Genomic DNA, 24,226 nt, shown 5'->3' with positions numbered 1-24,226 from the left:
CTTGTATACAAGACCTGATTTATCTGGTTTCCAGTTTGCACAGATGAGATCTAGGTTTCCAAGTCAAATCTGTTTCTTGTTGAGCTGAAGAATAAAGTGCTGTACACAATCACTTCTGTGGCTTTCAACTAATTGCTTAGCCAAGACTATCAGATGGCAAAAGCTGTTTAGTTTAACAACTCTGCAGAAATTCTGAAAAACAAAAGTGCAGCAGCTCATCCCAGCCCTCTTCTCTCTGATAGTTAATATTGCATACAAGCATGTCTTGTTTTGAAAACATTGATTCTACAGTAATCTTCTTTATTTAATTAATATTATTAATTTCTACAGAAGTTACAATATTAACCTGCTCCAATACTGAAAGCAAAAGTTATAAATAGATCTGATTTGTGTGTGTGTGAGAAACTAACCCATGAAACACATGCTGCATTCAAGCATCTCAAACTAATAGAGAATTTACAACCACATTTATGTGTGGTCTGACCCCATTTGCAGTCACTTATAAAAGCAAATAAAAATACATACATTATGAATTTTACCCCAACAGAAGGTTAAAGTTTAGTTATCTCTAAAGTCACAAAGGAGATCTGTTTTGCAGCTGCACATTATTTTCCTTATTTTTAAAGTACCTCCCTCTCATAGGACTGAGAATCTTTTTTGTTTTGTATCTGCTCACTTTTTTTTTCTCTTTTTTTCCCCCCACTTTTTTTAAACAATAAGTCTCCCTTTGGGATGTGTCACTTGAAGCTTGTGTTTGTCATGCTCCTAGTGCAGGGAAAAAACACACACTAAATTCAATCTTTAAATTAAGCTGTAACCAAGCTTGTATATTCATTAGAGGAGAAAAATTCTCTTCTGAGAAGTTCAAATTGTTTATTGATTTTCATTTCTGTGTTCAAGTGAAGCTTGAGTAAGTCTGCCTCACTGCAGTCCCCCTGGGGCTACACTGCCAACAAGTGCATCACATTTCAACCCAAGTGAGCAGTTAGCAGCAAAAATCTGAGAATTCCTTTAAAACTATATTAATAAATAGTTAGAGGGTGATATTTCCAGTTCAATATAGCTGATGTTTTTGCAAAAGGAATAACAGACTTGAACTGCAGGCTGTAAATGACAATCTTCTTGAAATGCCTTAAACTTAAAAATCAGGTGAGTGGCACGTGCAATTAATGCTGTGCTGTCTGGGGGAGTGGGAGGAGGGGAGAGATGAGAGGAGGGTCCAGCTCTGCTACATCTTTCTTAAAATCGTGTAGTGTCAAATTGACATAAGTTTGTCCAGCTGTAATCACCTTGTGAATGACTCAGCAAGGAGAAAAATGCAAGTAGTTACCAACACTTGATATCTCTCTTTTCAGTCTCTTCTTAACAACGCATTTCAGCAAACGAGCACTTTAGGAAAGCGTAGAAGTACTGCTTACACAAACCCAGAGCCTGCCTTGGAGGGGGGGCACTGGGTGGCTGAACTTAGCTTTTATGGTACTATTATATCCTACAAACCCTATAAATATCACACTGTCTAGTAAAAAGTAGGCTGAGTTACTTCCCCTCAGTTTCTCAGTGTTAATTTCAATTTTAAAAATTCAATCAAATTAATTTCAATTTATTAAAGACATCTGATTTTTACTAGGATGTATTTTTTTACCCCTTTCAAAGTTCCTGTGTGGGTAAAAAGAGCATGTTTTAGAAACATAACATGTTTGATCTGGTCTTGTCACTGGTTAGAAAGAGTTTGTGTCAGCAATGTGCAGTAAGACCATGAAATTCCAGTTTCTCTTCATAAAGTTAAGCAAGGAAGCAACATTTTGTGGCAAACAGAGAAACATTAATTCAAGTACAAAGATCCCTTTATTTTCTCTGACTAGTCTTAAGGCAAAACTGAAAATATTCCTGTGAGAAATTACCAGCTATGTTCTTCAGTAATCCAGAAATTAGTAGAGGATGTAAAAAATAACGTTTAAAGGGGAGGGGGAATAAGAATAATCTGGGTATCTCTTACACTGCCTTGTAATTTGCGCAGGAGAGAAGGCAGTAATGGCTGAATTATCTATTTGAGTAAGATTTGTAGGGATCAGTGGGCATTTATGTCGTTAGTCTTGTGGACAGCCACTCTTGGCCACTGGTACTGTAGTAAATGGGTTGGCTCAGAGGAAATTATGAGGTTGCATTTCAAAATATGGATGGTGTGTTCAAACTGTCATCATTTCAAAGCACTCTGTGGGGATTTCTTTTCTCCTGAGATATCCATGTTGCATGTAGAGTGTGAGGGTTTGACATATTTATTTCAAATAGATGTTGATTAACATAGAATAGTTAGGTCATCTGTTTCTGAAAGGTCTATTTTGGACAAGATTTATTAAAGAAAAATTAAGTAGGATTCTAAAACTTGCTTTGAAGATTAATTATTTTGCTTTAAGAGGGTGACCCTGAAAAAGCTTGAGTGATGACTTTTAATTACTAAATTATTTTAAATGCCAAGTGGTGGCTTTTAATTCCACTTAATTTTTTTCAGCCAAATTATTTAGGCACTTTTCAAACCCCTTAGCTCCCCACTGTTAATAAGTAGGCCAGAAGAAAAAGCAGTTCAGGTGTTAGTACTGAGAAACTGCTAAAGAACCCATTCCCATGGAGACAAAGACTCAGTCTCTGAGTTGAAGGAGATTGACTACTTTCCATTATCCTGCTCTTCCCTTCTACCTCAGCAGACAGATTTTGGCTGCCCACTGGCTTCAGGTTCCATCTGGGTCCACCAGGGTTACTTCATCTTCTGCCTTTTGCTTCTTACTGACCCTGTGTTTCATCATTCTTTTGCATGGCTCTTGTCATGGATAAGAATGAGGAAAACCCACGTGGACATCCCTGCTCTCATGTGTCTGGTGGTGCAACAGCTGCTGGTGGCTGTGCTGAAGCTTCTGTCCCTTCCATCTTTGGAGCTGTCCAATTACATAAATACGTCACAGAATCTAGGTATGTGTGTGTAGAAATGTTTCTTGGAGACAGTTGAAAATACGTCTCCTATTTAAGTATTTGTTTGTTGGAATATTTGTTATAAGGAAAAGTTGCACACATATGACAGACCAGCTGGATTAATAGTTTGATGGTTATGCCTTCCAGCCAGTTCAACAAAGGGGCCTCAGCTGGGCCTTGCACATTCCAGAAAATACTCCCAACTGTGGGCAGCTCTGAAATAGCAAAGCTACAAAAAAAGGAGCTGAAGGAGGAAAAAGGGATCATCAATCCCTAGTCAGCCATTTAGGAACTTTAAAATTTTTCTAGGCAAAATGTGAGCAATAATGTTTATAGGTCACCGTAAACGCTTCTAATAGCATCAACATCTCACTTCCCAGCTCAAAACAGACAACATTTTGCTGGGGAATTTCCAGAATAGTGTTATTTAGTGTCACAGTGAAAGACTGGTCAAATGAATCTGGAGATCCAAAAGTGAAGGAAAGCTAGAATTGAAATGAGACTTTGTGTATGTCCTCTATCTAGCAGGCAAAATAAAAAGTGTCACAGAGAAACTGATGATTACTGAATCTCTTTGGCTAACCTTCATTGCTTATGATTTATTATGCTCTGTATTTCTTTACTACTTCACAATTCTCCTTTCATTTTCTCATGTATTCTAGACCATTCTGGTCTGTTTTTGGATCTTTTTTGATTTGCTGTAATGTTGATGTCTTAATTTTAAAGAATGTTATACAAGCAAAGACTCCCGTGACACGCAAAAAACATTCAACTCATTTTGGACTCTCTTGGTTAGCTGCATACTAGAATTGGTCTACCAAGCTGGCATAGAGCTGAAGGGAAATTTAGAATTTCTGGAAATGGCAGGGTGGTTTGAAAGGTGAATGACCTGTTCGAAGGGGCTAATTCAATGTAGGAGGTAGTATAACCTTCCACTTCTTAGAGGGATTGATTCAACCACACATAGTGTCAAATTTCTTTTCTCTATATAAGTGAAAACATTTAGAGAAGAAGATGCTTCTTTATTTTCTCTGATTCCTCCAGAGAAAAAAACTGTATCTCCATCCATCTTGAGCAATGGCTTAGGTCACTCTGGACCATCACACTCTGAGGTGGAGCTTGGTGAAAACATTGTCCGTCTCACAGGCCTCTGTCTCCTGTTCTTCCTTTAACAGCAGCTTGCTGCCATTAACTGCCAAACACCTCTGAAGTCCTACAGCATCTAGTCCTTGGGTCAGATGCCATAAATGCTAATTTGTGCTGGAGAGAGCCCCAGATCCAATTATTACTGCTTAAGGACAGATTTTTTTTCCCCCCTCTGCCAGTGCCATTTCTTCCTTTTGCTCTTCCTTTTGGGCACAGAGGGCTAAATCGCTCTGAGTAACCTAGATGTACAAAACAGCTGTAGCACTTCATTGTGAGCCACCTATCCAACTAGCTCTATGACCAGTGACCAAGATATAGGGTATCTGGAGTTTTCTGTTGAATTCTTTGTTAAAAAAATAAATAAATAAATAAATAAACACCACCCAAAACCCACAAAACAGCTATGTCCTGTTGTTTCAATTTTGTCCTGATTTTAATGAGTTTCATTTATTTATTTAGTGTAACTTGAAGTTTGCAGTTTGTGTTGAAGGGAAACCTTTGCATGACTGTGTCTTCTCCAGGAGGGTGATCATTCCTTTCATGAGGGCTTATCAAATGACAGGGAACAAAAATCAGTAAGGAGAAGGATTCTGCTAAAAATCCTTCTCTGTATTTCTATAAATTTTTTCCACATTCTCTGTTTCACAGAACATCAGCTGACTTCTTTTTTTATCAGTTATGATATTATCAGTTTTTTCAAGCTTTTCCCATGCATATGATTTTCGTGGGGTTCTGGAGGGAGAGTAATTTTATTCTCTCAGAATATTTAATTTCTTCTCCAAAGCTTCTGTTCCTTTAGGTGTATTGTCAGCTGTCCTGGGAAAGTGTTGTGCTTATCTTTACCCATCCTCCTCATCAGCCTTGAATGTGTATAGGATGGTGATACTACCAAGGCACAATTTTTCTGTTGTGCAAAACGCTACACAATTCCCCATCTGCTGTCTCATGTGTGAGGGCTTACTTGTCATCAAAGAGATCCATTTTTTATTTTCAAAAATCAGTTTTTGTAGGAGTCTGACAGCCAAAAATTAATTCCATCATACACTGAAAACTCTTGGGCCTTTGACTAGCTGATTTACATGAAGGTTCCCTGAATTAGACCCTGGGAAGGGGCAGGAATCAGTGTGTAATGCCTTTAATATTAAGGGAGATACTGAATATATAGCTCCATCTATCCAAATTCTGCCAGACAACAGTCTCAGAAGGAACTAAAAAAAAAAAAAATTCTCAGAATAAAAATCATTGTAGATTAGGTGAAACAGGCAAGGACATAAAATTTAAGTTTTGTTTCACAAGGAAGCCGGTTTAGTTGCCTGGTGTCAGAGGCTTCTAATTACTCTGGATCTAAGCTTTTCCCTCTTCCAACCAGTCCATACATTCTTCCTTCAATTAGTACAAAAGTCTGTCATGTGTTTTTACAGTAAGTATGTTAATCTGAACACTGACCTTCACAGCCTTGTCCCTGGCTATGCTCAAAGCTGACTTTGTGGGAAGCGTTGTCATTGCTGGTGTCAAAAACCTTCAATAATTAAAGTTACTATCACATATGTACATTTTTTCCTTTTCTTGTAATAAAAGAAGTCTCCTCTAGAGCAAACAAAGAGAGAAAAAATTAATTGATCTGACACTTGAGCTGAGAAGACATACTTTAAGGAATACTGCTTAAAGGACAAGGAAGTTTGGAGTCTCAAATAATTAAAATGAGAATTTGGCCAAGTAAATGAAGGCATCTTCTTTCAATATACTATTCATGTAGACTTGCAAAGTCTTTCTAAATGTCTTTTAATGCTGGACCTTATTTCTGAACTTTAAAAAAGCCACATGATTAAGCTCAGAGTACATTTTTTTGTTAGTAAGGCAACGAAAATAAAATTACAACTATGCAATTGTATCCAGAATGTGTAAGGTATAAACAGTTTTATTTTCACTTCAGCCTGCACACACTTGCTGTGTTTTCTGTAAGTCTTCAGCAGACTTGGATGCTATACAGGCAACTTATTTGCATCTTCAGAGTTAGATTGCCAGTTACCAATACTTACAGCTCTTCTATAAAAACAGCCACTACTTTGCCTAAGGAAATTTTATGAACATGGGAGAATGCATTCCAATAAATCAATAAAGACTTTAGAAAATGCAGGTCAAGGGGGGGAAAAAAGAGGGGGCAGGGTGAGGGACAAAAACAAAAACACCCTCAGCTTTGGCAATGGATTGATAATTAATGAAAGAATTAAGCCCTTGCTATTGAAGTGTTTGAATAGTCTTTTTAAGCCCTATATGATAGCAATTCTCCTTCTGCAAATGCAGGTCCTAAGATACAGAATTTGAGGTAATATGTGCCATCTATGTACCAGTCATGTTGTTCTATCAATCATTCTTATGTAGAAGTTACTCCTATTCTTATTTCATCTGTTTGAAGGCCTTCACGTCCAGCTGTCAGTAGAGAATATGTCAAGGCCCCCCAAACTTTATAAAAAGGCAGAATAAGTCAACCTTTTTTTAATCTAAACTTGTAAATTATTTGATACTATAAACTCCCTTTAAACAAATGAGATTGCTTGTCAGTAAGCAGCTACAGGATCAGTCTTTAACAAAGTATCTATCAGAGTATCTTTATCTTTGCCCACAAGTTCCTCTGCAAACAATGAAGAAGCCTTAGCAATATAACAACAGTGAACATTGTCTTTGATTATATAAATAAATAAAACAAGGCAGACATTTGAAAAAAAATCACCAGTTTGTGGCATTCCCATGAAAGGGATGATGGAGAAGAAAAACATTTATAGGAAGGGAAGTTTTCTCCCCATATAACGGCCACAATAAATTTGTGTGATGAAGAAAAATAAATGTGAGGAGAAGACATGCTCACCTGATGCTGAAGAAAAGCCTGTTCATGCTTAATACATTGGAGAAATTGTTCAAGAGCTGCTCATCCATGTCAAAAATTATTACCCCTGTAATCCTGCCAAGGACAGTGAGACCTATTGCAGTTGGCTGAACAAGTACTGGTCATTCAAGTTAAAGTGTCACAGGGGCAGCTGTAATTTATACCAAATTTTTTTTGACACATGCAAAACGTTTTTGGTCACATATGTACAGGTGTTTTTTTTTTGTTTGTTTTGGTTTGGTTTGTTTTGGGTTTTTGTTTGTTTGGTTGGGGGGTTTTTTTGGGTTTTTTTTTTTTTTTGGGTTTTTTTTTTTTTTGTTTTTTTTTTTTTTTTTTTTTGTTTGGGGTTTTTTTTGGTTTTTTTTTTTTTTTTTGTTTTTTAGGAAAACAGGCCAGAATCTTGTACAACATAAAATGGTACAGCTAATTAAAGAGAATGGCTCCATTCCAGGTTTTCCGAGTTGTGTCTCTTGCCTACAATGCACCACTTTACCAATCTGCACAAGTTGATCACTTTTAGCTTTGCCTGAGATCCTGTCTGCTTCTATTTGTCAGTTGCAGAGATTGTTTCATTTTGGCAGAGATCATGGCAGATCTTTGTTTAATTTTGATTAAGACTGGATTTAAAAAGTGCTAGTCTAAACTTACATGAAAAGCTGAAATGCATAAGAGGGTCACCAAGGGCAGGACAGAGACCTCAGTGTGTGCAGGATTTATTGTGATTAGTCGACTTTATGCCAATCACCACCATTATCAGGAATTGTGTTGTGTGTCAGCAACCAACTTAGAAAGGAGAATGACCATATGGACATAAACCGAATGGATTTGTATTTTGATAAACAGCACGGGCTGACGTAAAAACAAAGAGCCGTGATAAACTACCTGATGCCAGCTCACTGGTTTGTAGGTCTCAGACAAAAAGGAGAGTCATTAAAAATGCTTATTGGGGTGCAGAGGAGGGGAAGAAGATTCTGGCTGAAGGGGAGCACCAAGCCAAAGCCCAGAATGTCAGGTCCATATCAGCAAGTTCACACAAGCTGTGAGGTGGGCTGTGCACCCACAGTAATGATGGGTCTTAGTACTGTGGACAGAGTGTGAGACACTTTGCTTTTGCCTGCTCTCTACAGGCAGGCTATCTCTGACCATCTGATCCTGGTTAGTCCTGGTCCTGAGATCCATCAGACTGAGGAAACAGCACCAGAATCTCTTTGCTACTCACCTCTGTACTCTGGGTGCCAGCACCTAACCCTGTATTATGAGTTATCTGCACTAAAAAAGCAATGACAGTTTAAATGATCCCGGTTCTCAACTGCTTTCCCCCTTGCCAAAAAGTCTCTCTGTCTCACTATCCAACTGGGGCTTGTGCTCACATTGTAAACCTGGTCAAGAAAACTATACATTTTCAAAAAAAAAAAAAGCCTTTTAATTTGGTTAATCGTTGTTTCCACAGAGCCGAGGGTTAAATCAGTTCAGATAAGAAGGCAGTAACCTATATGGGGATGGGAGTAAGTGATGCAAGAGGACCGAAAGATCTCTTTATCACAAAGATAAAGCCTGGATCCAGAATTAAGGTTTTTAGCCTGGATCCAGAATTAAGACTTCATGGCCTGGACTTGTTTGCAGCAATTTGTGTGCGTCTTGATGTCTGCTGTAGAGCAGGTACAGAGCACAATCTGGAAACTCAGAGAAAAGTGGGGGATGTGTTGAGGCATGTTGAACAATCAGAGGAATTAGAACTGGGGGGAGGTGGGGAGGGAATCAATTACTTGAGAGGTCCCCAGTAGAAAATACCTCATTGGTTAAACATTAGAAAAAGATTCTTCATCCAGAGAGTGGCTGAGCACAGGAACAGGCTCCTTGGGGAAGTAGTCACAGCACCAAGATTGTTCAAGAAGTTTGGGCAGCACTCTCAGGCACATGGTGTGGCTCTTGGGGTGTCCTGTGCAGGGCCAGAAGCTGAACTTTGATGATCCTTGTGGATCCCCACCAACTCAGCTTATTCTGTGATTGTGTGATTCAGTTTATACCTACTCACCTTTTAGACAAACTCTTGTACATCAAGTCATGGGGCTTGCATGTAAACATTGATAATGTGGTGCCCCATGATAAACATTCTACCTGGTTGCCCAGCTATCAGGGTAAAGACGAGTACCAGCCTTGGCTCTTGCAACTGAGCCAGAACTGAAGTACCTGGCACCTGCCTCCGCTACTCCATACCAGGGGGAGGAAGGAGAGGTCTGTCACAGATGTGAGGGATGCAAGGAGCTAATATAGTCAAGAGAGAAATTTCTTTCTTCTTCATTTTCTGAAGGTTAGAGGTGGAAATGTTTTGCACTTTGTACTGTGCCCTTTTGAGGGACCTTCCTTAACTTGTTTATTTTCCTTCCATTTTCTTTAAGTCTGGTCTCTAAAGACTGCAGCAGAAAGAAAGGGATGCTTCTTCTCTCCTAATCAGCAATTCCTTCGCTGTAAGAGAAAAGTGTTAATACATGAAAGATCAATTCCATACAGAAACTGGGGAGACACAGTTTAGTCCCCATACTTTTCCAATCAAATAAATGTGAGTGCATCCACTTAGCTAGTCAGCCAAACACAGAAAGTTTCCAGAACCTATATAACTGGTAGTAATGACAAAAAGGTTTTGCATTATCTACCTCATCCACATTTCCTCAGAGATCAATATAGCTGAGCACATCTTCTGCATACTTCCTTAAGGACACAAACATAAAACTTAGTTGCATCAAATGTGTTTGGAAACTAGTTTTTAAATTGAAAATGGGGTGGGGGAATCTAAAAGAATACAATGTTAGAATTACATTATTTGAAACAAGGATGAATGGAATAATACAAAGTCAAAAGGTTTTACTCTGCAACTTTTTAGTGGTGATAAATGGTCTTTGTTAAAACATGGTTGTTACAATGCCTTTTACTAGCATGTAAAGTGTTTCAATTTGGTCATTTGAAAATGTCACAATGATGAAATTCCTCAAATGGCTTTGCACTGAGGGGAGGGGATATTGAAACCTTATATATGTTTCATTTTGCTAATTTCAGGCAAGTTCTAGTCCCTCAAAGAGCCATAGTTATTTGGTAAATTTGGGCTTTCACTGGTTTGCAGTAAGCACAATAAGATTTCTGCCAATATCCTGCAAGGTTGTTCAGTAGAGGTTTAGGATTAGAACTTCTACAGCCTCTGTTTAGAAACTCTTTTTGACCTCAGGCAAAATACTTTGTGGGGGAGGAACAGACCTCAAAACTACAAAGAGGCTTGGAGGCCTCAGGTGCCATCCACCTCCCTGGAAATGTCTCTCTTGTTTCCTGAGTCTTAGTTCTTCCCTCTGCATGAAGGGATAGCAGAGCCCATCCCTGCTGTACAAGGGTTCTGTGAACTAATTAATACCTATGACTCATTATAATAGCACTGCAGGTGGTTTTTTTTTATTTTCTGTGTGGTCCTGTGCTTTCATACCCATGAAAATGATGCTCGTTTCTCTCTTCTGTCCCATATTTAATATGATTTTTGGCTATATGTTCATTGACTGGTTTTAAGGCCACTGTAATAACCTGGATTTCTGTTATGGATCATCAAGCCCATGTAAAGCAGTGGGTCCAAGTGGATGCCATGTCTACACAAGCTTCATCTACTACACTCTCGTTTACACACTTGATTTGGCCAAGCAGATGTTAAAGTATGCAGGACAGCCAAAAAAGCCTGGCTCACAGAGAGTCATCAAAAATGTGCCATGATCCGTGCTGGTTTTCTTACGATTAAACATGTGAATTTGCCCCATTGAAAAGCTTTCATGCATTCTTCACAGCTTTCTAAAACTGTGTGAAAATTTCAAAGTCTGCACTGTCCTATGCAAAGCAAGCAGCAGGCCCCACACCATCACTTTTCTTTAGGAGTCCTGGACAGATGTAAGGTGTCTGAGGGAGGTCATTTGGTTATTAGTGCTCCTGTCAGATGTAACAAGCAGGAGCACTAATAACCAAATGACCTCTCTCAGACACCAGTCTCAGACAGGTGTCTGAGAGAGGTCATTTGGTTATTAGTGCTCCTGCTTGCAACATCTAGATCCTATGATTTCTGTAATCAAACTTGCATTCAAACCCAGGGAATCACCCAAGTCAGTCTACAGGATCCTACCTCTGTGTTCCACAGACTACTGGCAAACCTTCATATTTCTCTCATTTGCCAATGCTAATTTTGTTCATGGACGTGGGGTGAGGCTTTCAGTTTTAAAGCTGCATTGTGAAGAGTGATGTCTAATTGTACCTTATGACTGGATTAGGAATAGTAATTTTTAACTTAAAGCTATATATGTAATCCATTTTTTTAGCAGACAGCCTTTAAATCCGTACACCCTCATGTCACTCCTGTGCCCCTGAGAATCCACACAAAGCCACAGGGTGTGCACAGTGCATGTTCCAGTGATATGGTTATCAGCCTTGTTTCTGGAAAAGGAGGGGGAGATCCCTTTTCAATAGATCCATACAGCAGGAACTAACAGCACTGAAGCCATGCAGAAGTAGGCTCCCAACACATTTCATTAAAACTTATTTGTATGACAAATTCTCATAAGGGTGAAATAAAGTCTGGAATTTCTCCAGGGCGCTTGAGGGAAAATTCATGAACTCCTGTTGTCCATCAGCTGCCCTGACCTCTCTGCCATATATAAGTGAAAAGGAAATCATGACAGGTCTGTTTCCCATCTTGAACTTGCAACTAGCAAAGGCACATGTAAAATGAAAGTGGGACTTCTCTATAGCCTCTGAAATAAACAAATTACTTGAAATAACAGCTGCAGCAAAATGGATCATTCAGAACACAATGTGTCATTCTTCAAGCTACAAAATGTGTGGCCTTTTTATATTTATTGATGCCTTGCTGCTTGTGATAATGGAGTGATGAGGCAAAAGAGTAAAAGATTGTCCATTAACCACAGAAAAGTCATTTTTTAGCTTGCTGCCTTTGTCTTCATGTCATGGCATGAAAGTAACCAATAACATGATTTTTATTTATCAATGTGGATGCTTGGGCTTTTAAATATATTTCATAAAGAAAGATTAGATTTATGTCCTGTGTCTTAGGACACAGGAAAGGAAGGAAATTAGGAAGTTAGTTTTAGTAAAGCCAAAATAAGTTTTTGGACCCATTTCTGCCCCTCTCAGTTTTATTTTTATTTTTATAGGTTAAATGTGTGTTACCCCATGAGTAATCCCATTCTAGACTGTAAACAACAGAGCAGAAACTGATTCATTTTCTTATTTGTATAATTTCCAGCACTATTGTAATAAAATACTTAGCAACGGTAACACAAATTCTCTGGAACACTCATGCAGTACAGAACTTTTCCATGAAGAGATAAACATTGATTATGAAACTTTTTAATCAACTGTGACTTGTCAAAGAATAAATCCTTAATGAAAAGTGAACATTGATTACATTCTCATTTACAGAAAAATGTACGAAATATTTTAGAAAGGATAGCTATCACTGTTTTGCCATGACTTTTCATTTCACAGTGTGTGAAGTCATAAAGAGAGCTGAAAAAGTAAAGAAAAACTTGAAACATAATTTCAAATTCTCTTAATTGGATGGTATCACCTGACCAACATTTTTTGAGGGACTGGGGATGTCAGTTCAAGAAATCACTCCTAATTTTTAGCTGTTTCCTCACAGACCTGGAGGTAGAGTTTAAAATTCTTTAATAAACAGGAAAGTGATTGTTTCCTAAAGTGGATATGTTCAGTGTGAAGAACGGCAGCAAAATGTGGCCTCAGTGGATGTGAGCATACCATATATTGATTTTTACAAAGAAATCTTTTGATTCTTTTCTTTTTTTTTAGGGAGATGCACTGTTAAGCTTAGTTGAAAGGGAGAGAAGCAAACCAAATCCCGAGTTGACTTTAATGCAGCTTTCTGAAGATGGCTTTATAAAACCAGAAAGCAAAAAGCCATTTGAAAGTGATTTGCAAGAAGGGTTTATACCTCTACAGAGAAATCTTGGTTTGGGTCATTTGGATTTCTGTCTTTTCCCTGGAAGCAGCTAGTCACAACTGTCTGTATGCAACAGAAAGATAAAAATTTCAATTAGGTTGAATGCTGTCATAAGCAGACTACATGAGAAGGTTTGAGATAATATGCATTACATATTGATGTCTATCAGCCCTGAGAATATAGCCATGTTTTATTCCATGCCCCTTTTGTAGGTTTGGCAGCAGTGGCGCCCAATAAAGGCCTAATCATATTAATTTATGCCCCTATCAATTATGCATTCAGATTCCCCCGATAGCTTGTCAGTTTTTATTCACTATTTTCTGAAAAATACGCCTATTACAGTTACTGAGCAAATAGGAGGACTGTCAGAAACTGAGATTTAAAGAATATTACTTAAAAGGGGTGGGTTTCTTTAATTTATAAATCTTGTACTATCTGTCATGCATTTGTTAGTTTTAAAGGAGGTGACAGTGCAGGGACAGATGTCACATTAAGGACTTTCTGAAGACAAGGAGAAAAGTCTCCTTAAGAAAGCTCTGTGGTTTATTCAACTTTTCTTGGAAGAAAAGTGTTCTGTGGTCTGTAGACACAGTAAAAATGGATCACCTTTGCTAGTTTAATATTAATTTGATTTTGTGTCTCTCAATTGATGTGTACCTATAAAGAACTTATCAGTTTGCAAGGTAAAAATACTTTTATTTTCTGGTATGGGCAACAGCTTTATAGCCAGCAGTGTGGCAGTGTCTCAAACTGTGTTCTAGATCCAGCTCCATCTTTAGGGTTGTCACAAGTGGTAAACAAAACACAAAAGTACTTGTAGTGAGTGGAGGACCCAATTTGCCCAATTCAATGACATCTACCAGGAGTTGTGGAGCCCTCTGTGCTAGCAACTTAAAAATGGCCTTGGTGTCACTGTGGGATGCAGAACAAGTCCAGCCTACATTCTCATGTGTAGCACAATGTTTGAATGTGCCTGACAGAGAACTGTCTTTAGGAGTGGAGGTGCTCTTTGGAAGAAAATCTCCCAGATTTCTCCACCTACTGTCCTTCAGTTCACATTACTGGGCAATCTCTGGGGTGAAAGTGAGGACTCCTTTCTGTGGGACTCACCTGGGCAACAAAAGCTGCAGGATAAGGCAACATTTTTCAACCAGGAGCGAGCATTCAGAGCAGGATGATGGTAGAACTGGTCTGGAGACAGGACTGGCTGTTAGTCCTTTCCAGTCAAACCAGTAAAAAGGACTAAGGTTTATCCCCAAAAGTTGGAGATCCTGTTTGAATCACCGGCCTCTCTACTTGTTTTCTCAGGCTTACTACAAATGTATTTAAAAGATGGATCTTGGCACTAGCTGTCATAATTCTCATTTCCGAATACTTGAAACCTGACTGCTGCAGCTTCACCTGCTCCCTACCGCTGACCAAGAGAAGTCCCCTTTTTTCCTACCTCTGGTTGCATCTCCCTCACTCCAAGACCTCCACTTCAGCTTCTCCTCCTCTTCCTTGTTCACTTCCAACTTCTCCCTCGTACTCCTAGAGCAGCTAAGCTGATTTTACATCCTGATATACTTTATTCTTCCAGGCTTTCCCTCCACCCTTTTTTTAAGAATGTGTTTTTTCACTATGGCCTTTTAGTGTGGAAAGAAACTTTGGAGAAGGAAAAAAAATCATTGGGGGGAGGAAACCTCAGAAGTGCTAATGTTGCTGTTTTATCTTATCTGATATTCTGTGTGTGGGATTTGCCTCTCTTTGGGTGAGCCCAAAAAATGCATTCCTTCTGGTGTAAGTAGGACTTAAGATGAAGACAGGCTGAGAGAGTTCAGGTTTTTGAGCCTTTCAGGAGAAGAAAAGGCTCCAGGGAAATTTTATAGCACCTTCCAGCTGCCATAAAGGGAGCTACAGGACCAGGACAGCTGGAGAGGAATGCTTTTTGCAAGGGCATGTGGAGATAGGACAAAGAGGAATTGCTTTAAGCTGAAAGAAAATAGAGTTAAGTTACATATTGTAAAGAAGTTCTTTATTTTAAAGGGGGTGGGGCACTGGAACAAGTTGTCCTGGCCTGGAAGTGTGCTAAGGTTGGGCTGGATAGAGCTCTGAGCAACCTGGTCTAGTGGGAGGTGTTCCTGCCTGTAGCAGGGAGGTCAGAACTAGATGGTCTTTAACATCCCTTCCAACACAAACTAATCTGATTCTGTGATTAAGGATTTCAGGATATTGGTGGCAAGCCCAGAGTCTCCAGCAGAGGTCTGGGGGCTCTGACTTTGTCCTCGCTACAACGAGTTTAGTGCAATCACCATAGGGTAAGCTCTTCCCAGTGGCTTTACTGGGTCCTTTTCTTCTAGGACAATTTCCAGCCCATCTCTCACCATGCCAGGGCTTCTCCCCTGCTAAAAAGTTCAGCAGAATAAGCATTATCCTTCTGCATGATTCAGTCCTGGGGAACTCTCGGAGCATCTCATGCTGTTTTGGAGAAAATCCTCTCCCCTTCCTGACAGGAGGAAATTCTGAATGGAGAGGATTTCTTTTGACATTTGTGTTTTCACATTATATAGAAATAAAAATAAACCCTCAGGTCTCTTCTTGGCAAAGTCCTCTCTAGCTCCAATAGAGGGGGTAACTGAAGCTATGATTCTTGTTTTCTTCACCCAGTTCTGAGCATGTGCTGCTTTTCAGCACTGTCCAACCATTTCAATAATTAATGAAGGATGAACTCTTGCCTATTAACAAACTTGTTCTTCTTCCCCTACAAATTCAGCCACCCTTACAAAGTGCTTCACCTTCACAATAGGACCTTCCCTTTCCTCTGGCTCTTTGAAGATTTTGCTCTTTGTTCAGTGAAGTTCCCCAGTTCCAGGAACATGTATGGCATTACCTAAATCATCCAGTGTTTATTTTAGTCTGATGGTGTTAATGAGGCTTAGCTATGTTACAGCATTTAAAATCTTTGTAGTATCTTAAACATATTGTATCTTAAAGTATCCCCTTCAGGTATGTAAGTATTATCCAAATCATATAAATGGAGAACTAAAAACAAATGTTTAGGGATTTGCCTGAGGCTGTGCAATAAGTCAGTGTCAGAGCCAAGAGTCAAACCCACCTATTTGTGGTGAGTCAGCCCACGCTGGCATAGTTTGGTGTGTTCCTACCATGGAAATCAGCCTATTCATTGTGCATAGTACTCATTTCAATCATTTCATAAGCTGGCTCTAGTAGTTGCCTTCCCTTTAATAACAACTTGCCCAGAAACACTTTTGTTTGCCTCACTCTGTATGCTTCCTACACATCGGCATAGGGAGCAGCATGTGGTATCCACAGCTCGCATGGTTGCTGGGGTTTCTTGTGTTTTGGGCTTTTTTTCTTAAAAAGGTCAGAAATTAAGTAGAAGGGGCAGTGTTTCTAAAGGGTTATGAAAATTTCCTCTGTCTGCCCTTAAAAGTAAAAGGTATCTGGACAACCATTTACCGTGCAGGATTTATAGTAGTTCACACTCCCTAATTTTCTTTTCTCTACTTTTTAAGAATCCATCAAGGCTTTTAGGGAAGGAAGTAGCATGTGAAAGGCAGAAAAACATATACAGAGTGCAAATATGTTTGAGAACATTTATGCTGGGAGTCAGTAATCCAAAAAATGATGAAATAGTAGAGTGACAAGACCTGGCCTGAACATCTGAAACTTTGATGATGTTTGGCAGAGAAAATGAGACCAATTAAAGGGTGCCTCTGGGAAGCTTTACCTTGCATGACCAGAACTTCTACACAACATTTTGGTGCACTCTGTGCTTTCACAGGGCTAATGCTCATGTAAATATGAATGGGTTTGCCAGTATAGTCATCCACAGGAGTTTAGTCTGCTCTTGGTTCAGATGTGTTTCTGTAACACCTTTTATTTATTGAGAAGACCTTGTGGTAATGAGCAGTTCAGCCTGACCCTCTGCTATTGTCTCAGTTTCCCCTTTCAGTATTTTGAGGTATTAGTGGAGGGAAGAATCCTCTCTTCTTCACTTGCTTTCTCAGACTTCCCTATTTAAAACTGAAGTGCCTGGGGGTCACTGGTTGGAGTTTAATAACTGCACTAGCAGCATTCTCTCCATCATTATGCTAGATTTTTATACTCAGTATATTTGAGTCTTAAGTGTTTTCATTGACTGGCAGCCTGAGGATTATAGCATAGCACTCACAAAAAGGATAAAATTGGTATATCTTTCAAACTCCAGAGACAAAGGCACAGAAAAACATTACTGGATAGTACTGAGATATTTTACCATTTCCTAAAAAAACATGTAAATACAATCAGTAGCATAAAAAGATCTAGAGGGAGCAGAAAAATAGTTAAATAATAAATTAATCTATTTGCAAGAAAACCAAAGCTGATAACAGTATACTCTGGGAGACTAAACTGTTTCTGGGTGGGAAAAAAGAAATACAGAGACCTCTTCAGACAGCCTCTTTTTACTGTGAGCTGTAATCCATAATGGGGAATAGAGCTTATTTGAGAGGCATCTGGAGAACTGCACTGGAGAAAGCAAAGCAATAGTGCCTCTGCGTGTGATTTTAGAAACATTTGAGCCAGACCTTTTATTTCTGTACATCTTATCACCTAAACTATTCAGGCATAAGCCCCTGGTAAAATCAGAGCTACTAGTATGTGATACTGCAGTGATTGACCTCATACTTAATACCTTAAGGAGAAAAGCATGTGGAAGGGTTTAGAGACTAAAACTTCAGCTGAAAACATGCTTCATCTCTGTTTCTGGCTGAGGAAAAGTGTGTGCTGGCAGTCAGCTGTTTTTCCACATGAACTTTTGGGTTTAGGTGATCATGTGAGTACCTGACAGGCAGAGTCACCAACATATTTTCATTTTATTACTTTTCTGTTGCAAAACAGTGTTTTATAAAAATGGGGATCCCGATAAAAAGGCCTATTTCTATTCCTTTGAAAAATAAAAGATATAATTAAAAACCAAAAATAAAAGAGGGTGTGTAGAATGGGAGTTCCTCTGCACAGATGTTTTCTGACAGAAAACGAATACACACTGGTAGTACCACATTATATTATTGTTTTAGTCATTAATTTCACACAGTTGTTTTAGAGGATAATTTCAAACCTGGATCTCAAGGAGAATACTCACAACAATTGACAGAGAAAAAACTTACAAGACCTGATTAGGAGGATGAATAAAGTTACCAGTTAGGAGGATCTGAAAATTTTCCAACAGTATGTTCCAAAATAGGAGTAATTAAAGACCACTTGGTAGGAATCTACAAGTATCTGAAAACTTGAATTCCCAAAGGTTTAAAAAATAATGCAGCTTAGTGTGAAGGTGACAAAAATTAGTAAATTAGAGAAACTCTTAGAAGTCTAAAGTTCCTGAAACTAAAGCCAAAATGTGCTTGAACTGTGAGATTTTTTCAAACATGAAATAATTTCTAAAAGAATTGGAGAAATTATAGTGATTGCAGCACTTGTAAGAAAGGGAGTACACTGCCAGATTGAAGTATATTAAAGATGGTGAATGTACTATTCCTCATCTTTACACATTGACCTTGTTTCTGTGTTCAGAAACCATATAGAGAGTTGTTGAGTTGGTCAATAAACTAATCCAGCCATCAATAAAGCACACCTTCTTGTTTATTAATATGTGATTAAAAATGTATATGATAAAAAGGTATTGACTGAGCAGAGTTTGGGTGACAAGAACAATTATAGCTTCAAGCCTAATCAGTACATGAGCTGTTTAACCCAGTGAAAGTCAATAGTCTATTTCTGAACAATTACATATTTTGTTTTAAATAAACTATTTGGATTTTGCTAGTGGTCTCATTTTCTCTTCATGATTTAGACATGAACACAGAAGAAGAAAGAAACAGCCACAAAATAAATCACCCAATATAATTCCACTTTATGGTCCCTGTATGATAAATTGGTAAATATGCAGCAAATAGGATTTGTTTTAATTAAAACTTGCTAGCCACGAATAAATTAAACTTGGAATAAGTATATCTATGTCTCTTTTTCAGTTTTATTACTAGTTGCACTGGTCTTAATCATAGTTCTACAATGTCCTAATTTATTTATTCTTAAATATTTCTGTTGTTATTTCAAGTTAAAGTTAATTTTGTTGCATCCAAAGTGTTCCATCTTGATTTCATTAAAGCAGTTTCTTAAACCTAGTAAGAAATTATAATCAAAAGCCATTTTAAAGCCATTAAAGCCTTGAGTGATCTTTAGCTTTTACAAACTTTCCTCACAGTGCAATTCATTCATCACTACAAAGCAGGACGACAGAATATTCCATATAGCAGGATGTCAGATGAAAAGTCAGTAGCAACACAGAAAATTTTGAGCTGGGTGCATCTTTAAACACCAAAATATTCCAGCCTAGTGGGTATTCAGCACAAACTGGTTGCTGGTGAATGGGTAATACATTCCTGAGCAAGAACACAGGGTCACTGGCTTGTCCCCAAAATGTTAACAATTAACCATGGGCCCAAAGCAAGCAGCATCAGATGACTGGGCTATCCACAAGCAGAACTTTTAGTGTTTTCAGCACTGGTTTGTTGTGCCAGCATTCAAGATCCACTTAAATCAATGGTACTCTGCAAAGTGTTTGCAAGTTGTAAATCTTTTAAGTGCCAGATCAGAACACTCCTTATCTATTCCATAAGTATCATGTTCATCAAACAGTTATAGTGACTGGCACTTCCACAGATATTTTTCTACCCTGCTAATCATGTCATCTTCTTAATTCCTTTGCAGGAATAGAATGATAAAGACTTCAGAAACACAATCTTTTGCATTAAAGCTAACAAAATTCCCTAATCTATTCTTCTCAAATATGTTTGGTTTAGGTGAATGTAAAATTCACCTTGTTCTTGATTGCTGCTGTAGGAAGTTATTGTTTCATAGTGAAGAACAAATGAACAGAAAGAGAAACATGCCATTGTGCTCACATAACCTTGAAAATTTTGGCTTCTTAGAAATCAGTCTTGACACTATAAACACTCTTTTCTGAGTATCTTCATATCAATATATCACTTCTGATCCACCCATAAGTAAAAGCCAATTGCATTATCTCCTGACTGAACAAAGAGTCACTGACTCTTAAAACCAGAGTAAGCCCTCCAGGAGGTCAGTTCCACTTCCTTGTGGTGCAGTTCCATCATTTTTCCTGGACATGTCTGATTCTGATTCTGGCTTGTGAGGAGGTGCCAGACTGGTGTAGGAAGACCATTGCTACAATCCCAGCATGGCACCTGCTGGTCAACAAGTAAAGCTCTCTTGTTCTCATGCCTTGTGGAAGAACGCTCAGAGTCAGCTTTGGTTTGTTTTGGATGGTGGTGTCTGAAGCTTGGGGCAAGCCAGATAATGCTTGTCCAGCCATAGAGGGATTTCTATTTTTAAAAAGTTCCTCTTTAAACAGACGGTACAGTCTGTGCCTCAGGAGTAGGTGTGAGGGTGCAGCAGCTGTGAGTAAAGGGATTGCCCCAAAAGAAAAGTCAGATCACCTGAGATAAGAATATTGGCTGAAGGTGCCTTCAGGAGAAGACAACTCTGTAGCTGCACAGTGGAGCTTAGGAAAGTCAGCCCCAGCAAGCCTGATCACTGTGGAGCTTACAGGGCATAACTTCTCTGCTAGATGAGACATGTATAAAAGGAAAGGTCTGAATCTCTTTTATCTAGGGCACTGATACATCTGAGCAATTCCTAATACATTCTAATCTGAAGAAAGAGTTGGGTTTGATATCCATCTGTTTCAAGATAAATGAGAGTCACTCCATCAAGGCTGTGGAGGATATAAATATGCACAGAGGAAAAGTTATTCCTTAAGAGAGGATCCAGTGCATTTTCAGATTAATAGGTGTGACTCTTCCATGACAATAGCATACTGCCAAGCAGTTAAAAAGATCTCCAGGGGGCAAATTTATTGGGCTAAAAATCTATTTTTCTGAACTTAAATTTAAACAGACTTCAAACAGAGTCTGAATACATCATTGCTGATTATAGGCTCTGTTCTAGCCCATTACTTGGTTCAGTCACATGCTTAAAAATACTAGTTCAATTAAGATTGTTGGTATATTTATGCCTCTAAATACTGCTGTTCTTTATTCTTCCACTGAATAATACAGGAGTTTAATTCATTTTAGATTTTGTTTGTTTGTAGTGCTCTTCCTTAGCTTTTCAAATGAATACTCTAGCATTAATTGTATGATCCTCAGTATTAAGGAGAAATGAGCCTGCAAAGCAAATACCCATGTGTTGATTTATTAGAAAGGTGAATTAAATAAGTGTGTAGTTACTAAAAGAAAATACATATTTTTTGGGTGCAGAGAACTTATGCAATTATTAAAATAGGACAATGTGGAGGATTTGTATGATGGCTAGGAATTAATTTCTGGTTTTATTCATCTCAGCATCCTTACTTATCAGTAAGGATGAAGTCTGATCTTCAGCATCAGCCCCCTCCATGCAATTCTACACCCTTTACCTTCTTCATTGTCATTGCCTTTTGTCCATGCAGAAGACAGTGGCTTACTGAGCTTTCTGCACACTGTTTTCCTCTATATTCTGTACAAAACAAAATATTATTGTGCCTGTTGCAGTGAATGCATGCAATGTCTTTTGCAGGACCTTCCCTTAAATAATTAGAGTTCAATTATATAGAGTTTTCACTTCTAATTTCACAATTTATAATGGATGTTCACTTTAAAAGCAATTCCAGTTTTGAAGGGAAAGCTAATCTGAAAACTTATTAAGAGTCACAAATTAAGACTGCCTCTTCTCAAGCATTTACCACTTCTCTGACTTCTCTGCTAAGTGTCACAACTAAGCCTGCATGTGCTGCTCGTCCTCAGAAAGGTGGAGTAACCCTGGAGGGAAAAAAAAGTGAAAAATCACCCCACAAAAGTAGTTTAAACACTTCTTCTCAACAAGTTGAACTTGGTGCTCATCTGCCTTTAGGGAGGCTGACTCTTGCCTAGGCAAAGGCTTCTCTTTACCTCTTTGCAAACCTTCCCCAGGAGTGAGGCCACACAGCAGGTCCAAAATATCTTCTTCATCCTGAATTTACTTTCCCAGACAATTCTGCCTTCCTTTTCCTAAATATTGGTGGTGTGGATGAGTGAGTGTGAAGTTTTTGAGCACATGTGACAAGGATGGACCAGCCACTGCTAGGGGAAAAGCCATCCTCATACCCAGAAAATCAGAATAAAATTTCGTTTTACTCCTCTCTCTAAACTCACACTGGGAGTATCCAGTTATAAGTCAGTTATATCATCAGTATATTTATGAACAAACCCTTTCCCTTGGAACATATGTCTATGAAATATTGCAGTGCTATTGCAGTGAGTGCTAAATTTATACTCAAATTATTTATTATGACCACTCCTACTGTTGTTTGGGGGCCTTTCGCATCACAGACAGAAACCGACAGATTACTGTACATCAAAGTAGGTACATAGTTTTATATAATGATCTATTCATTCATGATGAGTTATAGCCACCTCAGGGGTGAGATCATAGAGGATTATCATCCGAAGCAATAGTAAAGCTTTATTGACATGAATACCGGATCTTAGACTTGGTCAGACACACTGAGAAAAGCTTTTTTTTTCTATTCTCTACTATTATTCCTGTTCTCTTCTATTATTTGCCTTGGTGGGAGGACTCTTGCTCTGCAAAGAGGCTGATAATGTATAGGATATACATACAGCAGGAGATATATTGTTTTCCATCAACATGACTTTGGTGCTACCTCTTGAAATATTGTTTTTTCATTATCAATGATAATAGGAGAGATATGGATATCATACCTAAATTTTTGCCTCTGATATGAAAAACATTTGCTGTTATCTGGGTCCAATGCAATTCCTAAGCAGCCACATGCAGCCACCTTTGCATTGCATAATTAGATTGTATTAGTTTTTCTGTCTTGTATATTGGTTTAAAAGTGATACATTGCTTTGTTAGGAAATCCAAGCACAGAATCTAATGTGAGCAGGAACAAGGCAGAGGCTCTTTTCTCCAGCAGGTCAGTTTTGCTATGCTTGGTTTTGAAATAAGCTCTCTCTTTTATGCTCTGGGTACTTCACATATTTGAGGTCTCTACAGAGCATTAAGCAATTTACTCTCTAAGGTTTCAGTCAAGCCTGTGGTTTGTTAAAGAAGAAAGGAGTTAGGCTGTGGTGGTAAAGGCAGCGCTGTAAGAGGTCTTTGGCTCAGAGGAAATGACACTTTATTTGTTACAAGTTACCACTCAAAATAATGGTGACTGCTGATTGCATCAGGACTCCTGAATCTCTGTCCTCTGCTCTCATGCTGTCTCTGTGCTACTGAAAACAGGATGAGTTTTCTCTTTTTACATCTGCATTTATTTATCCTACTTGTTGAAGTTACAATTTTGTAATGCCACTGTGGTAAAAAAGCTGGGTAAAAAACCTGATGCTTAACGGCTGGTTTATTCTGAAAGAGAATCTGCTGTGAAACAAAGCAGGAGTAGAAAATTATTGTCTCACTTACTGTCTTGGATCAGTGAATGAATTTTCATCCATGGCTGAGCAGACAGTTAATTTGGCTGCTTCAGTGAGTGCAGTGACTGCTTGACTCCAGGCCAAGGATCCTCCAACCGAGGTCAGAACCATGTGCCTGGTGAGAGCACTTCCTATCTCTGACTAAAAGAAGACTCTGAAGCTCTTCTATATTCTAACATAGAAAGCAGAAATTCAGTTGTTTGTTTAAATCCAGCCAGATGTATGGCAATCTGTAGGATTGTTAGTGTTAAATCCGACCCCCTGAAATACTTTGAAGCTTTTGGTCCAGTTCCAAATGAATACATTCCAGTGCTACCCACTAAAAAAAGGAGTTAAATAGGTGCTTATTGAGAAATAAAAAGTTAGGAAATACTTGGACTCTCCTGTTTGATTTCCCTTTTGGTATTATGATTAACTTTGTTAAGATGCGCACAAATTAAAAGAGTATTTCAGGCTATATAAACACGTAAAGCCAGTAGGAAGTGAGAGAATGAAAGCTAATCACATTGCTCAGGACCAATCCCTGCCTGCTTTATCATTACGCCATCACGTGCTAGGAGATGACAAGGAATTTTCCAGGAAAAAAAAAAAGAAAGTTTTCCTCAAACATCACACTTTGTAAGAGAAAAAATGCCCAGAAACAAAGGGAAAGAGACTGTGCAGTAACCAAAAGGCAAGTCACCATGGCATATACTGGACAAGAAGAGA

Source organism: Onychostruthus taczanowskii, unplaced genomic scaffold (assembly GCF_017590055.1).
Source record: "Onychostruthus taczanowskii isolate IOZ18803 unplaced genomic scaffold, ASM1759005v1 scaffold93, whole genome shotgun sequence".
Taxonomy (NCBI): domain Eukaryota; kingdom Metazoa; phylum Chordata; class Aves; order Passeriformes; family Passeridae; genus Onychostruthus; species Onychostruthus taczanowskii.
Note: the sequence above shows the minus strand (reverse complement) of the source record.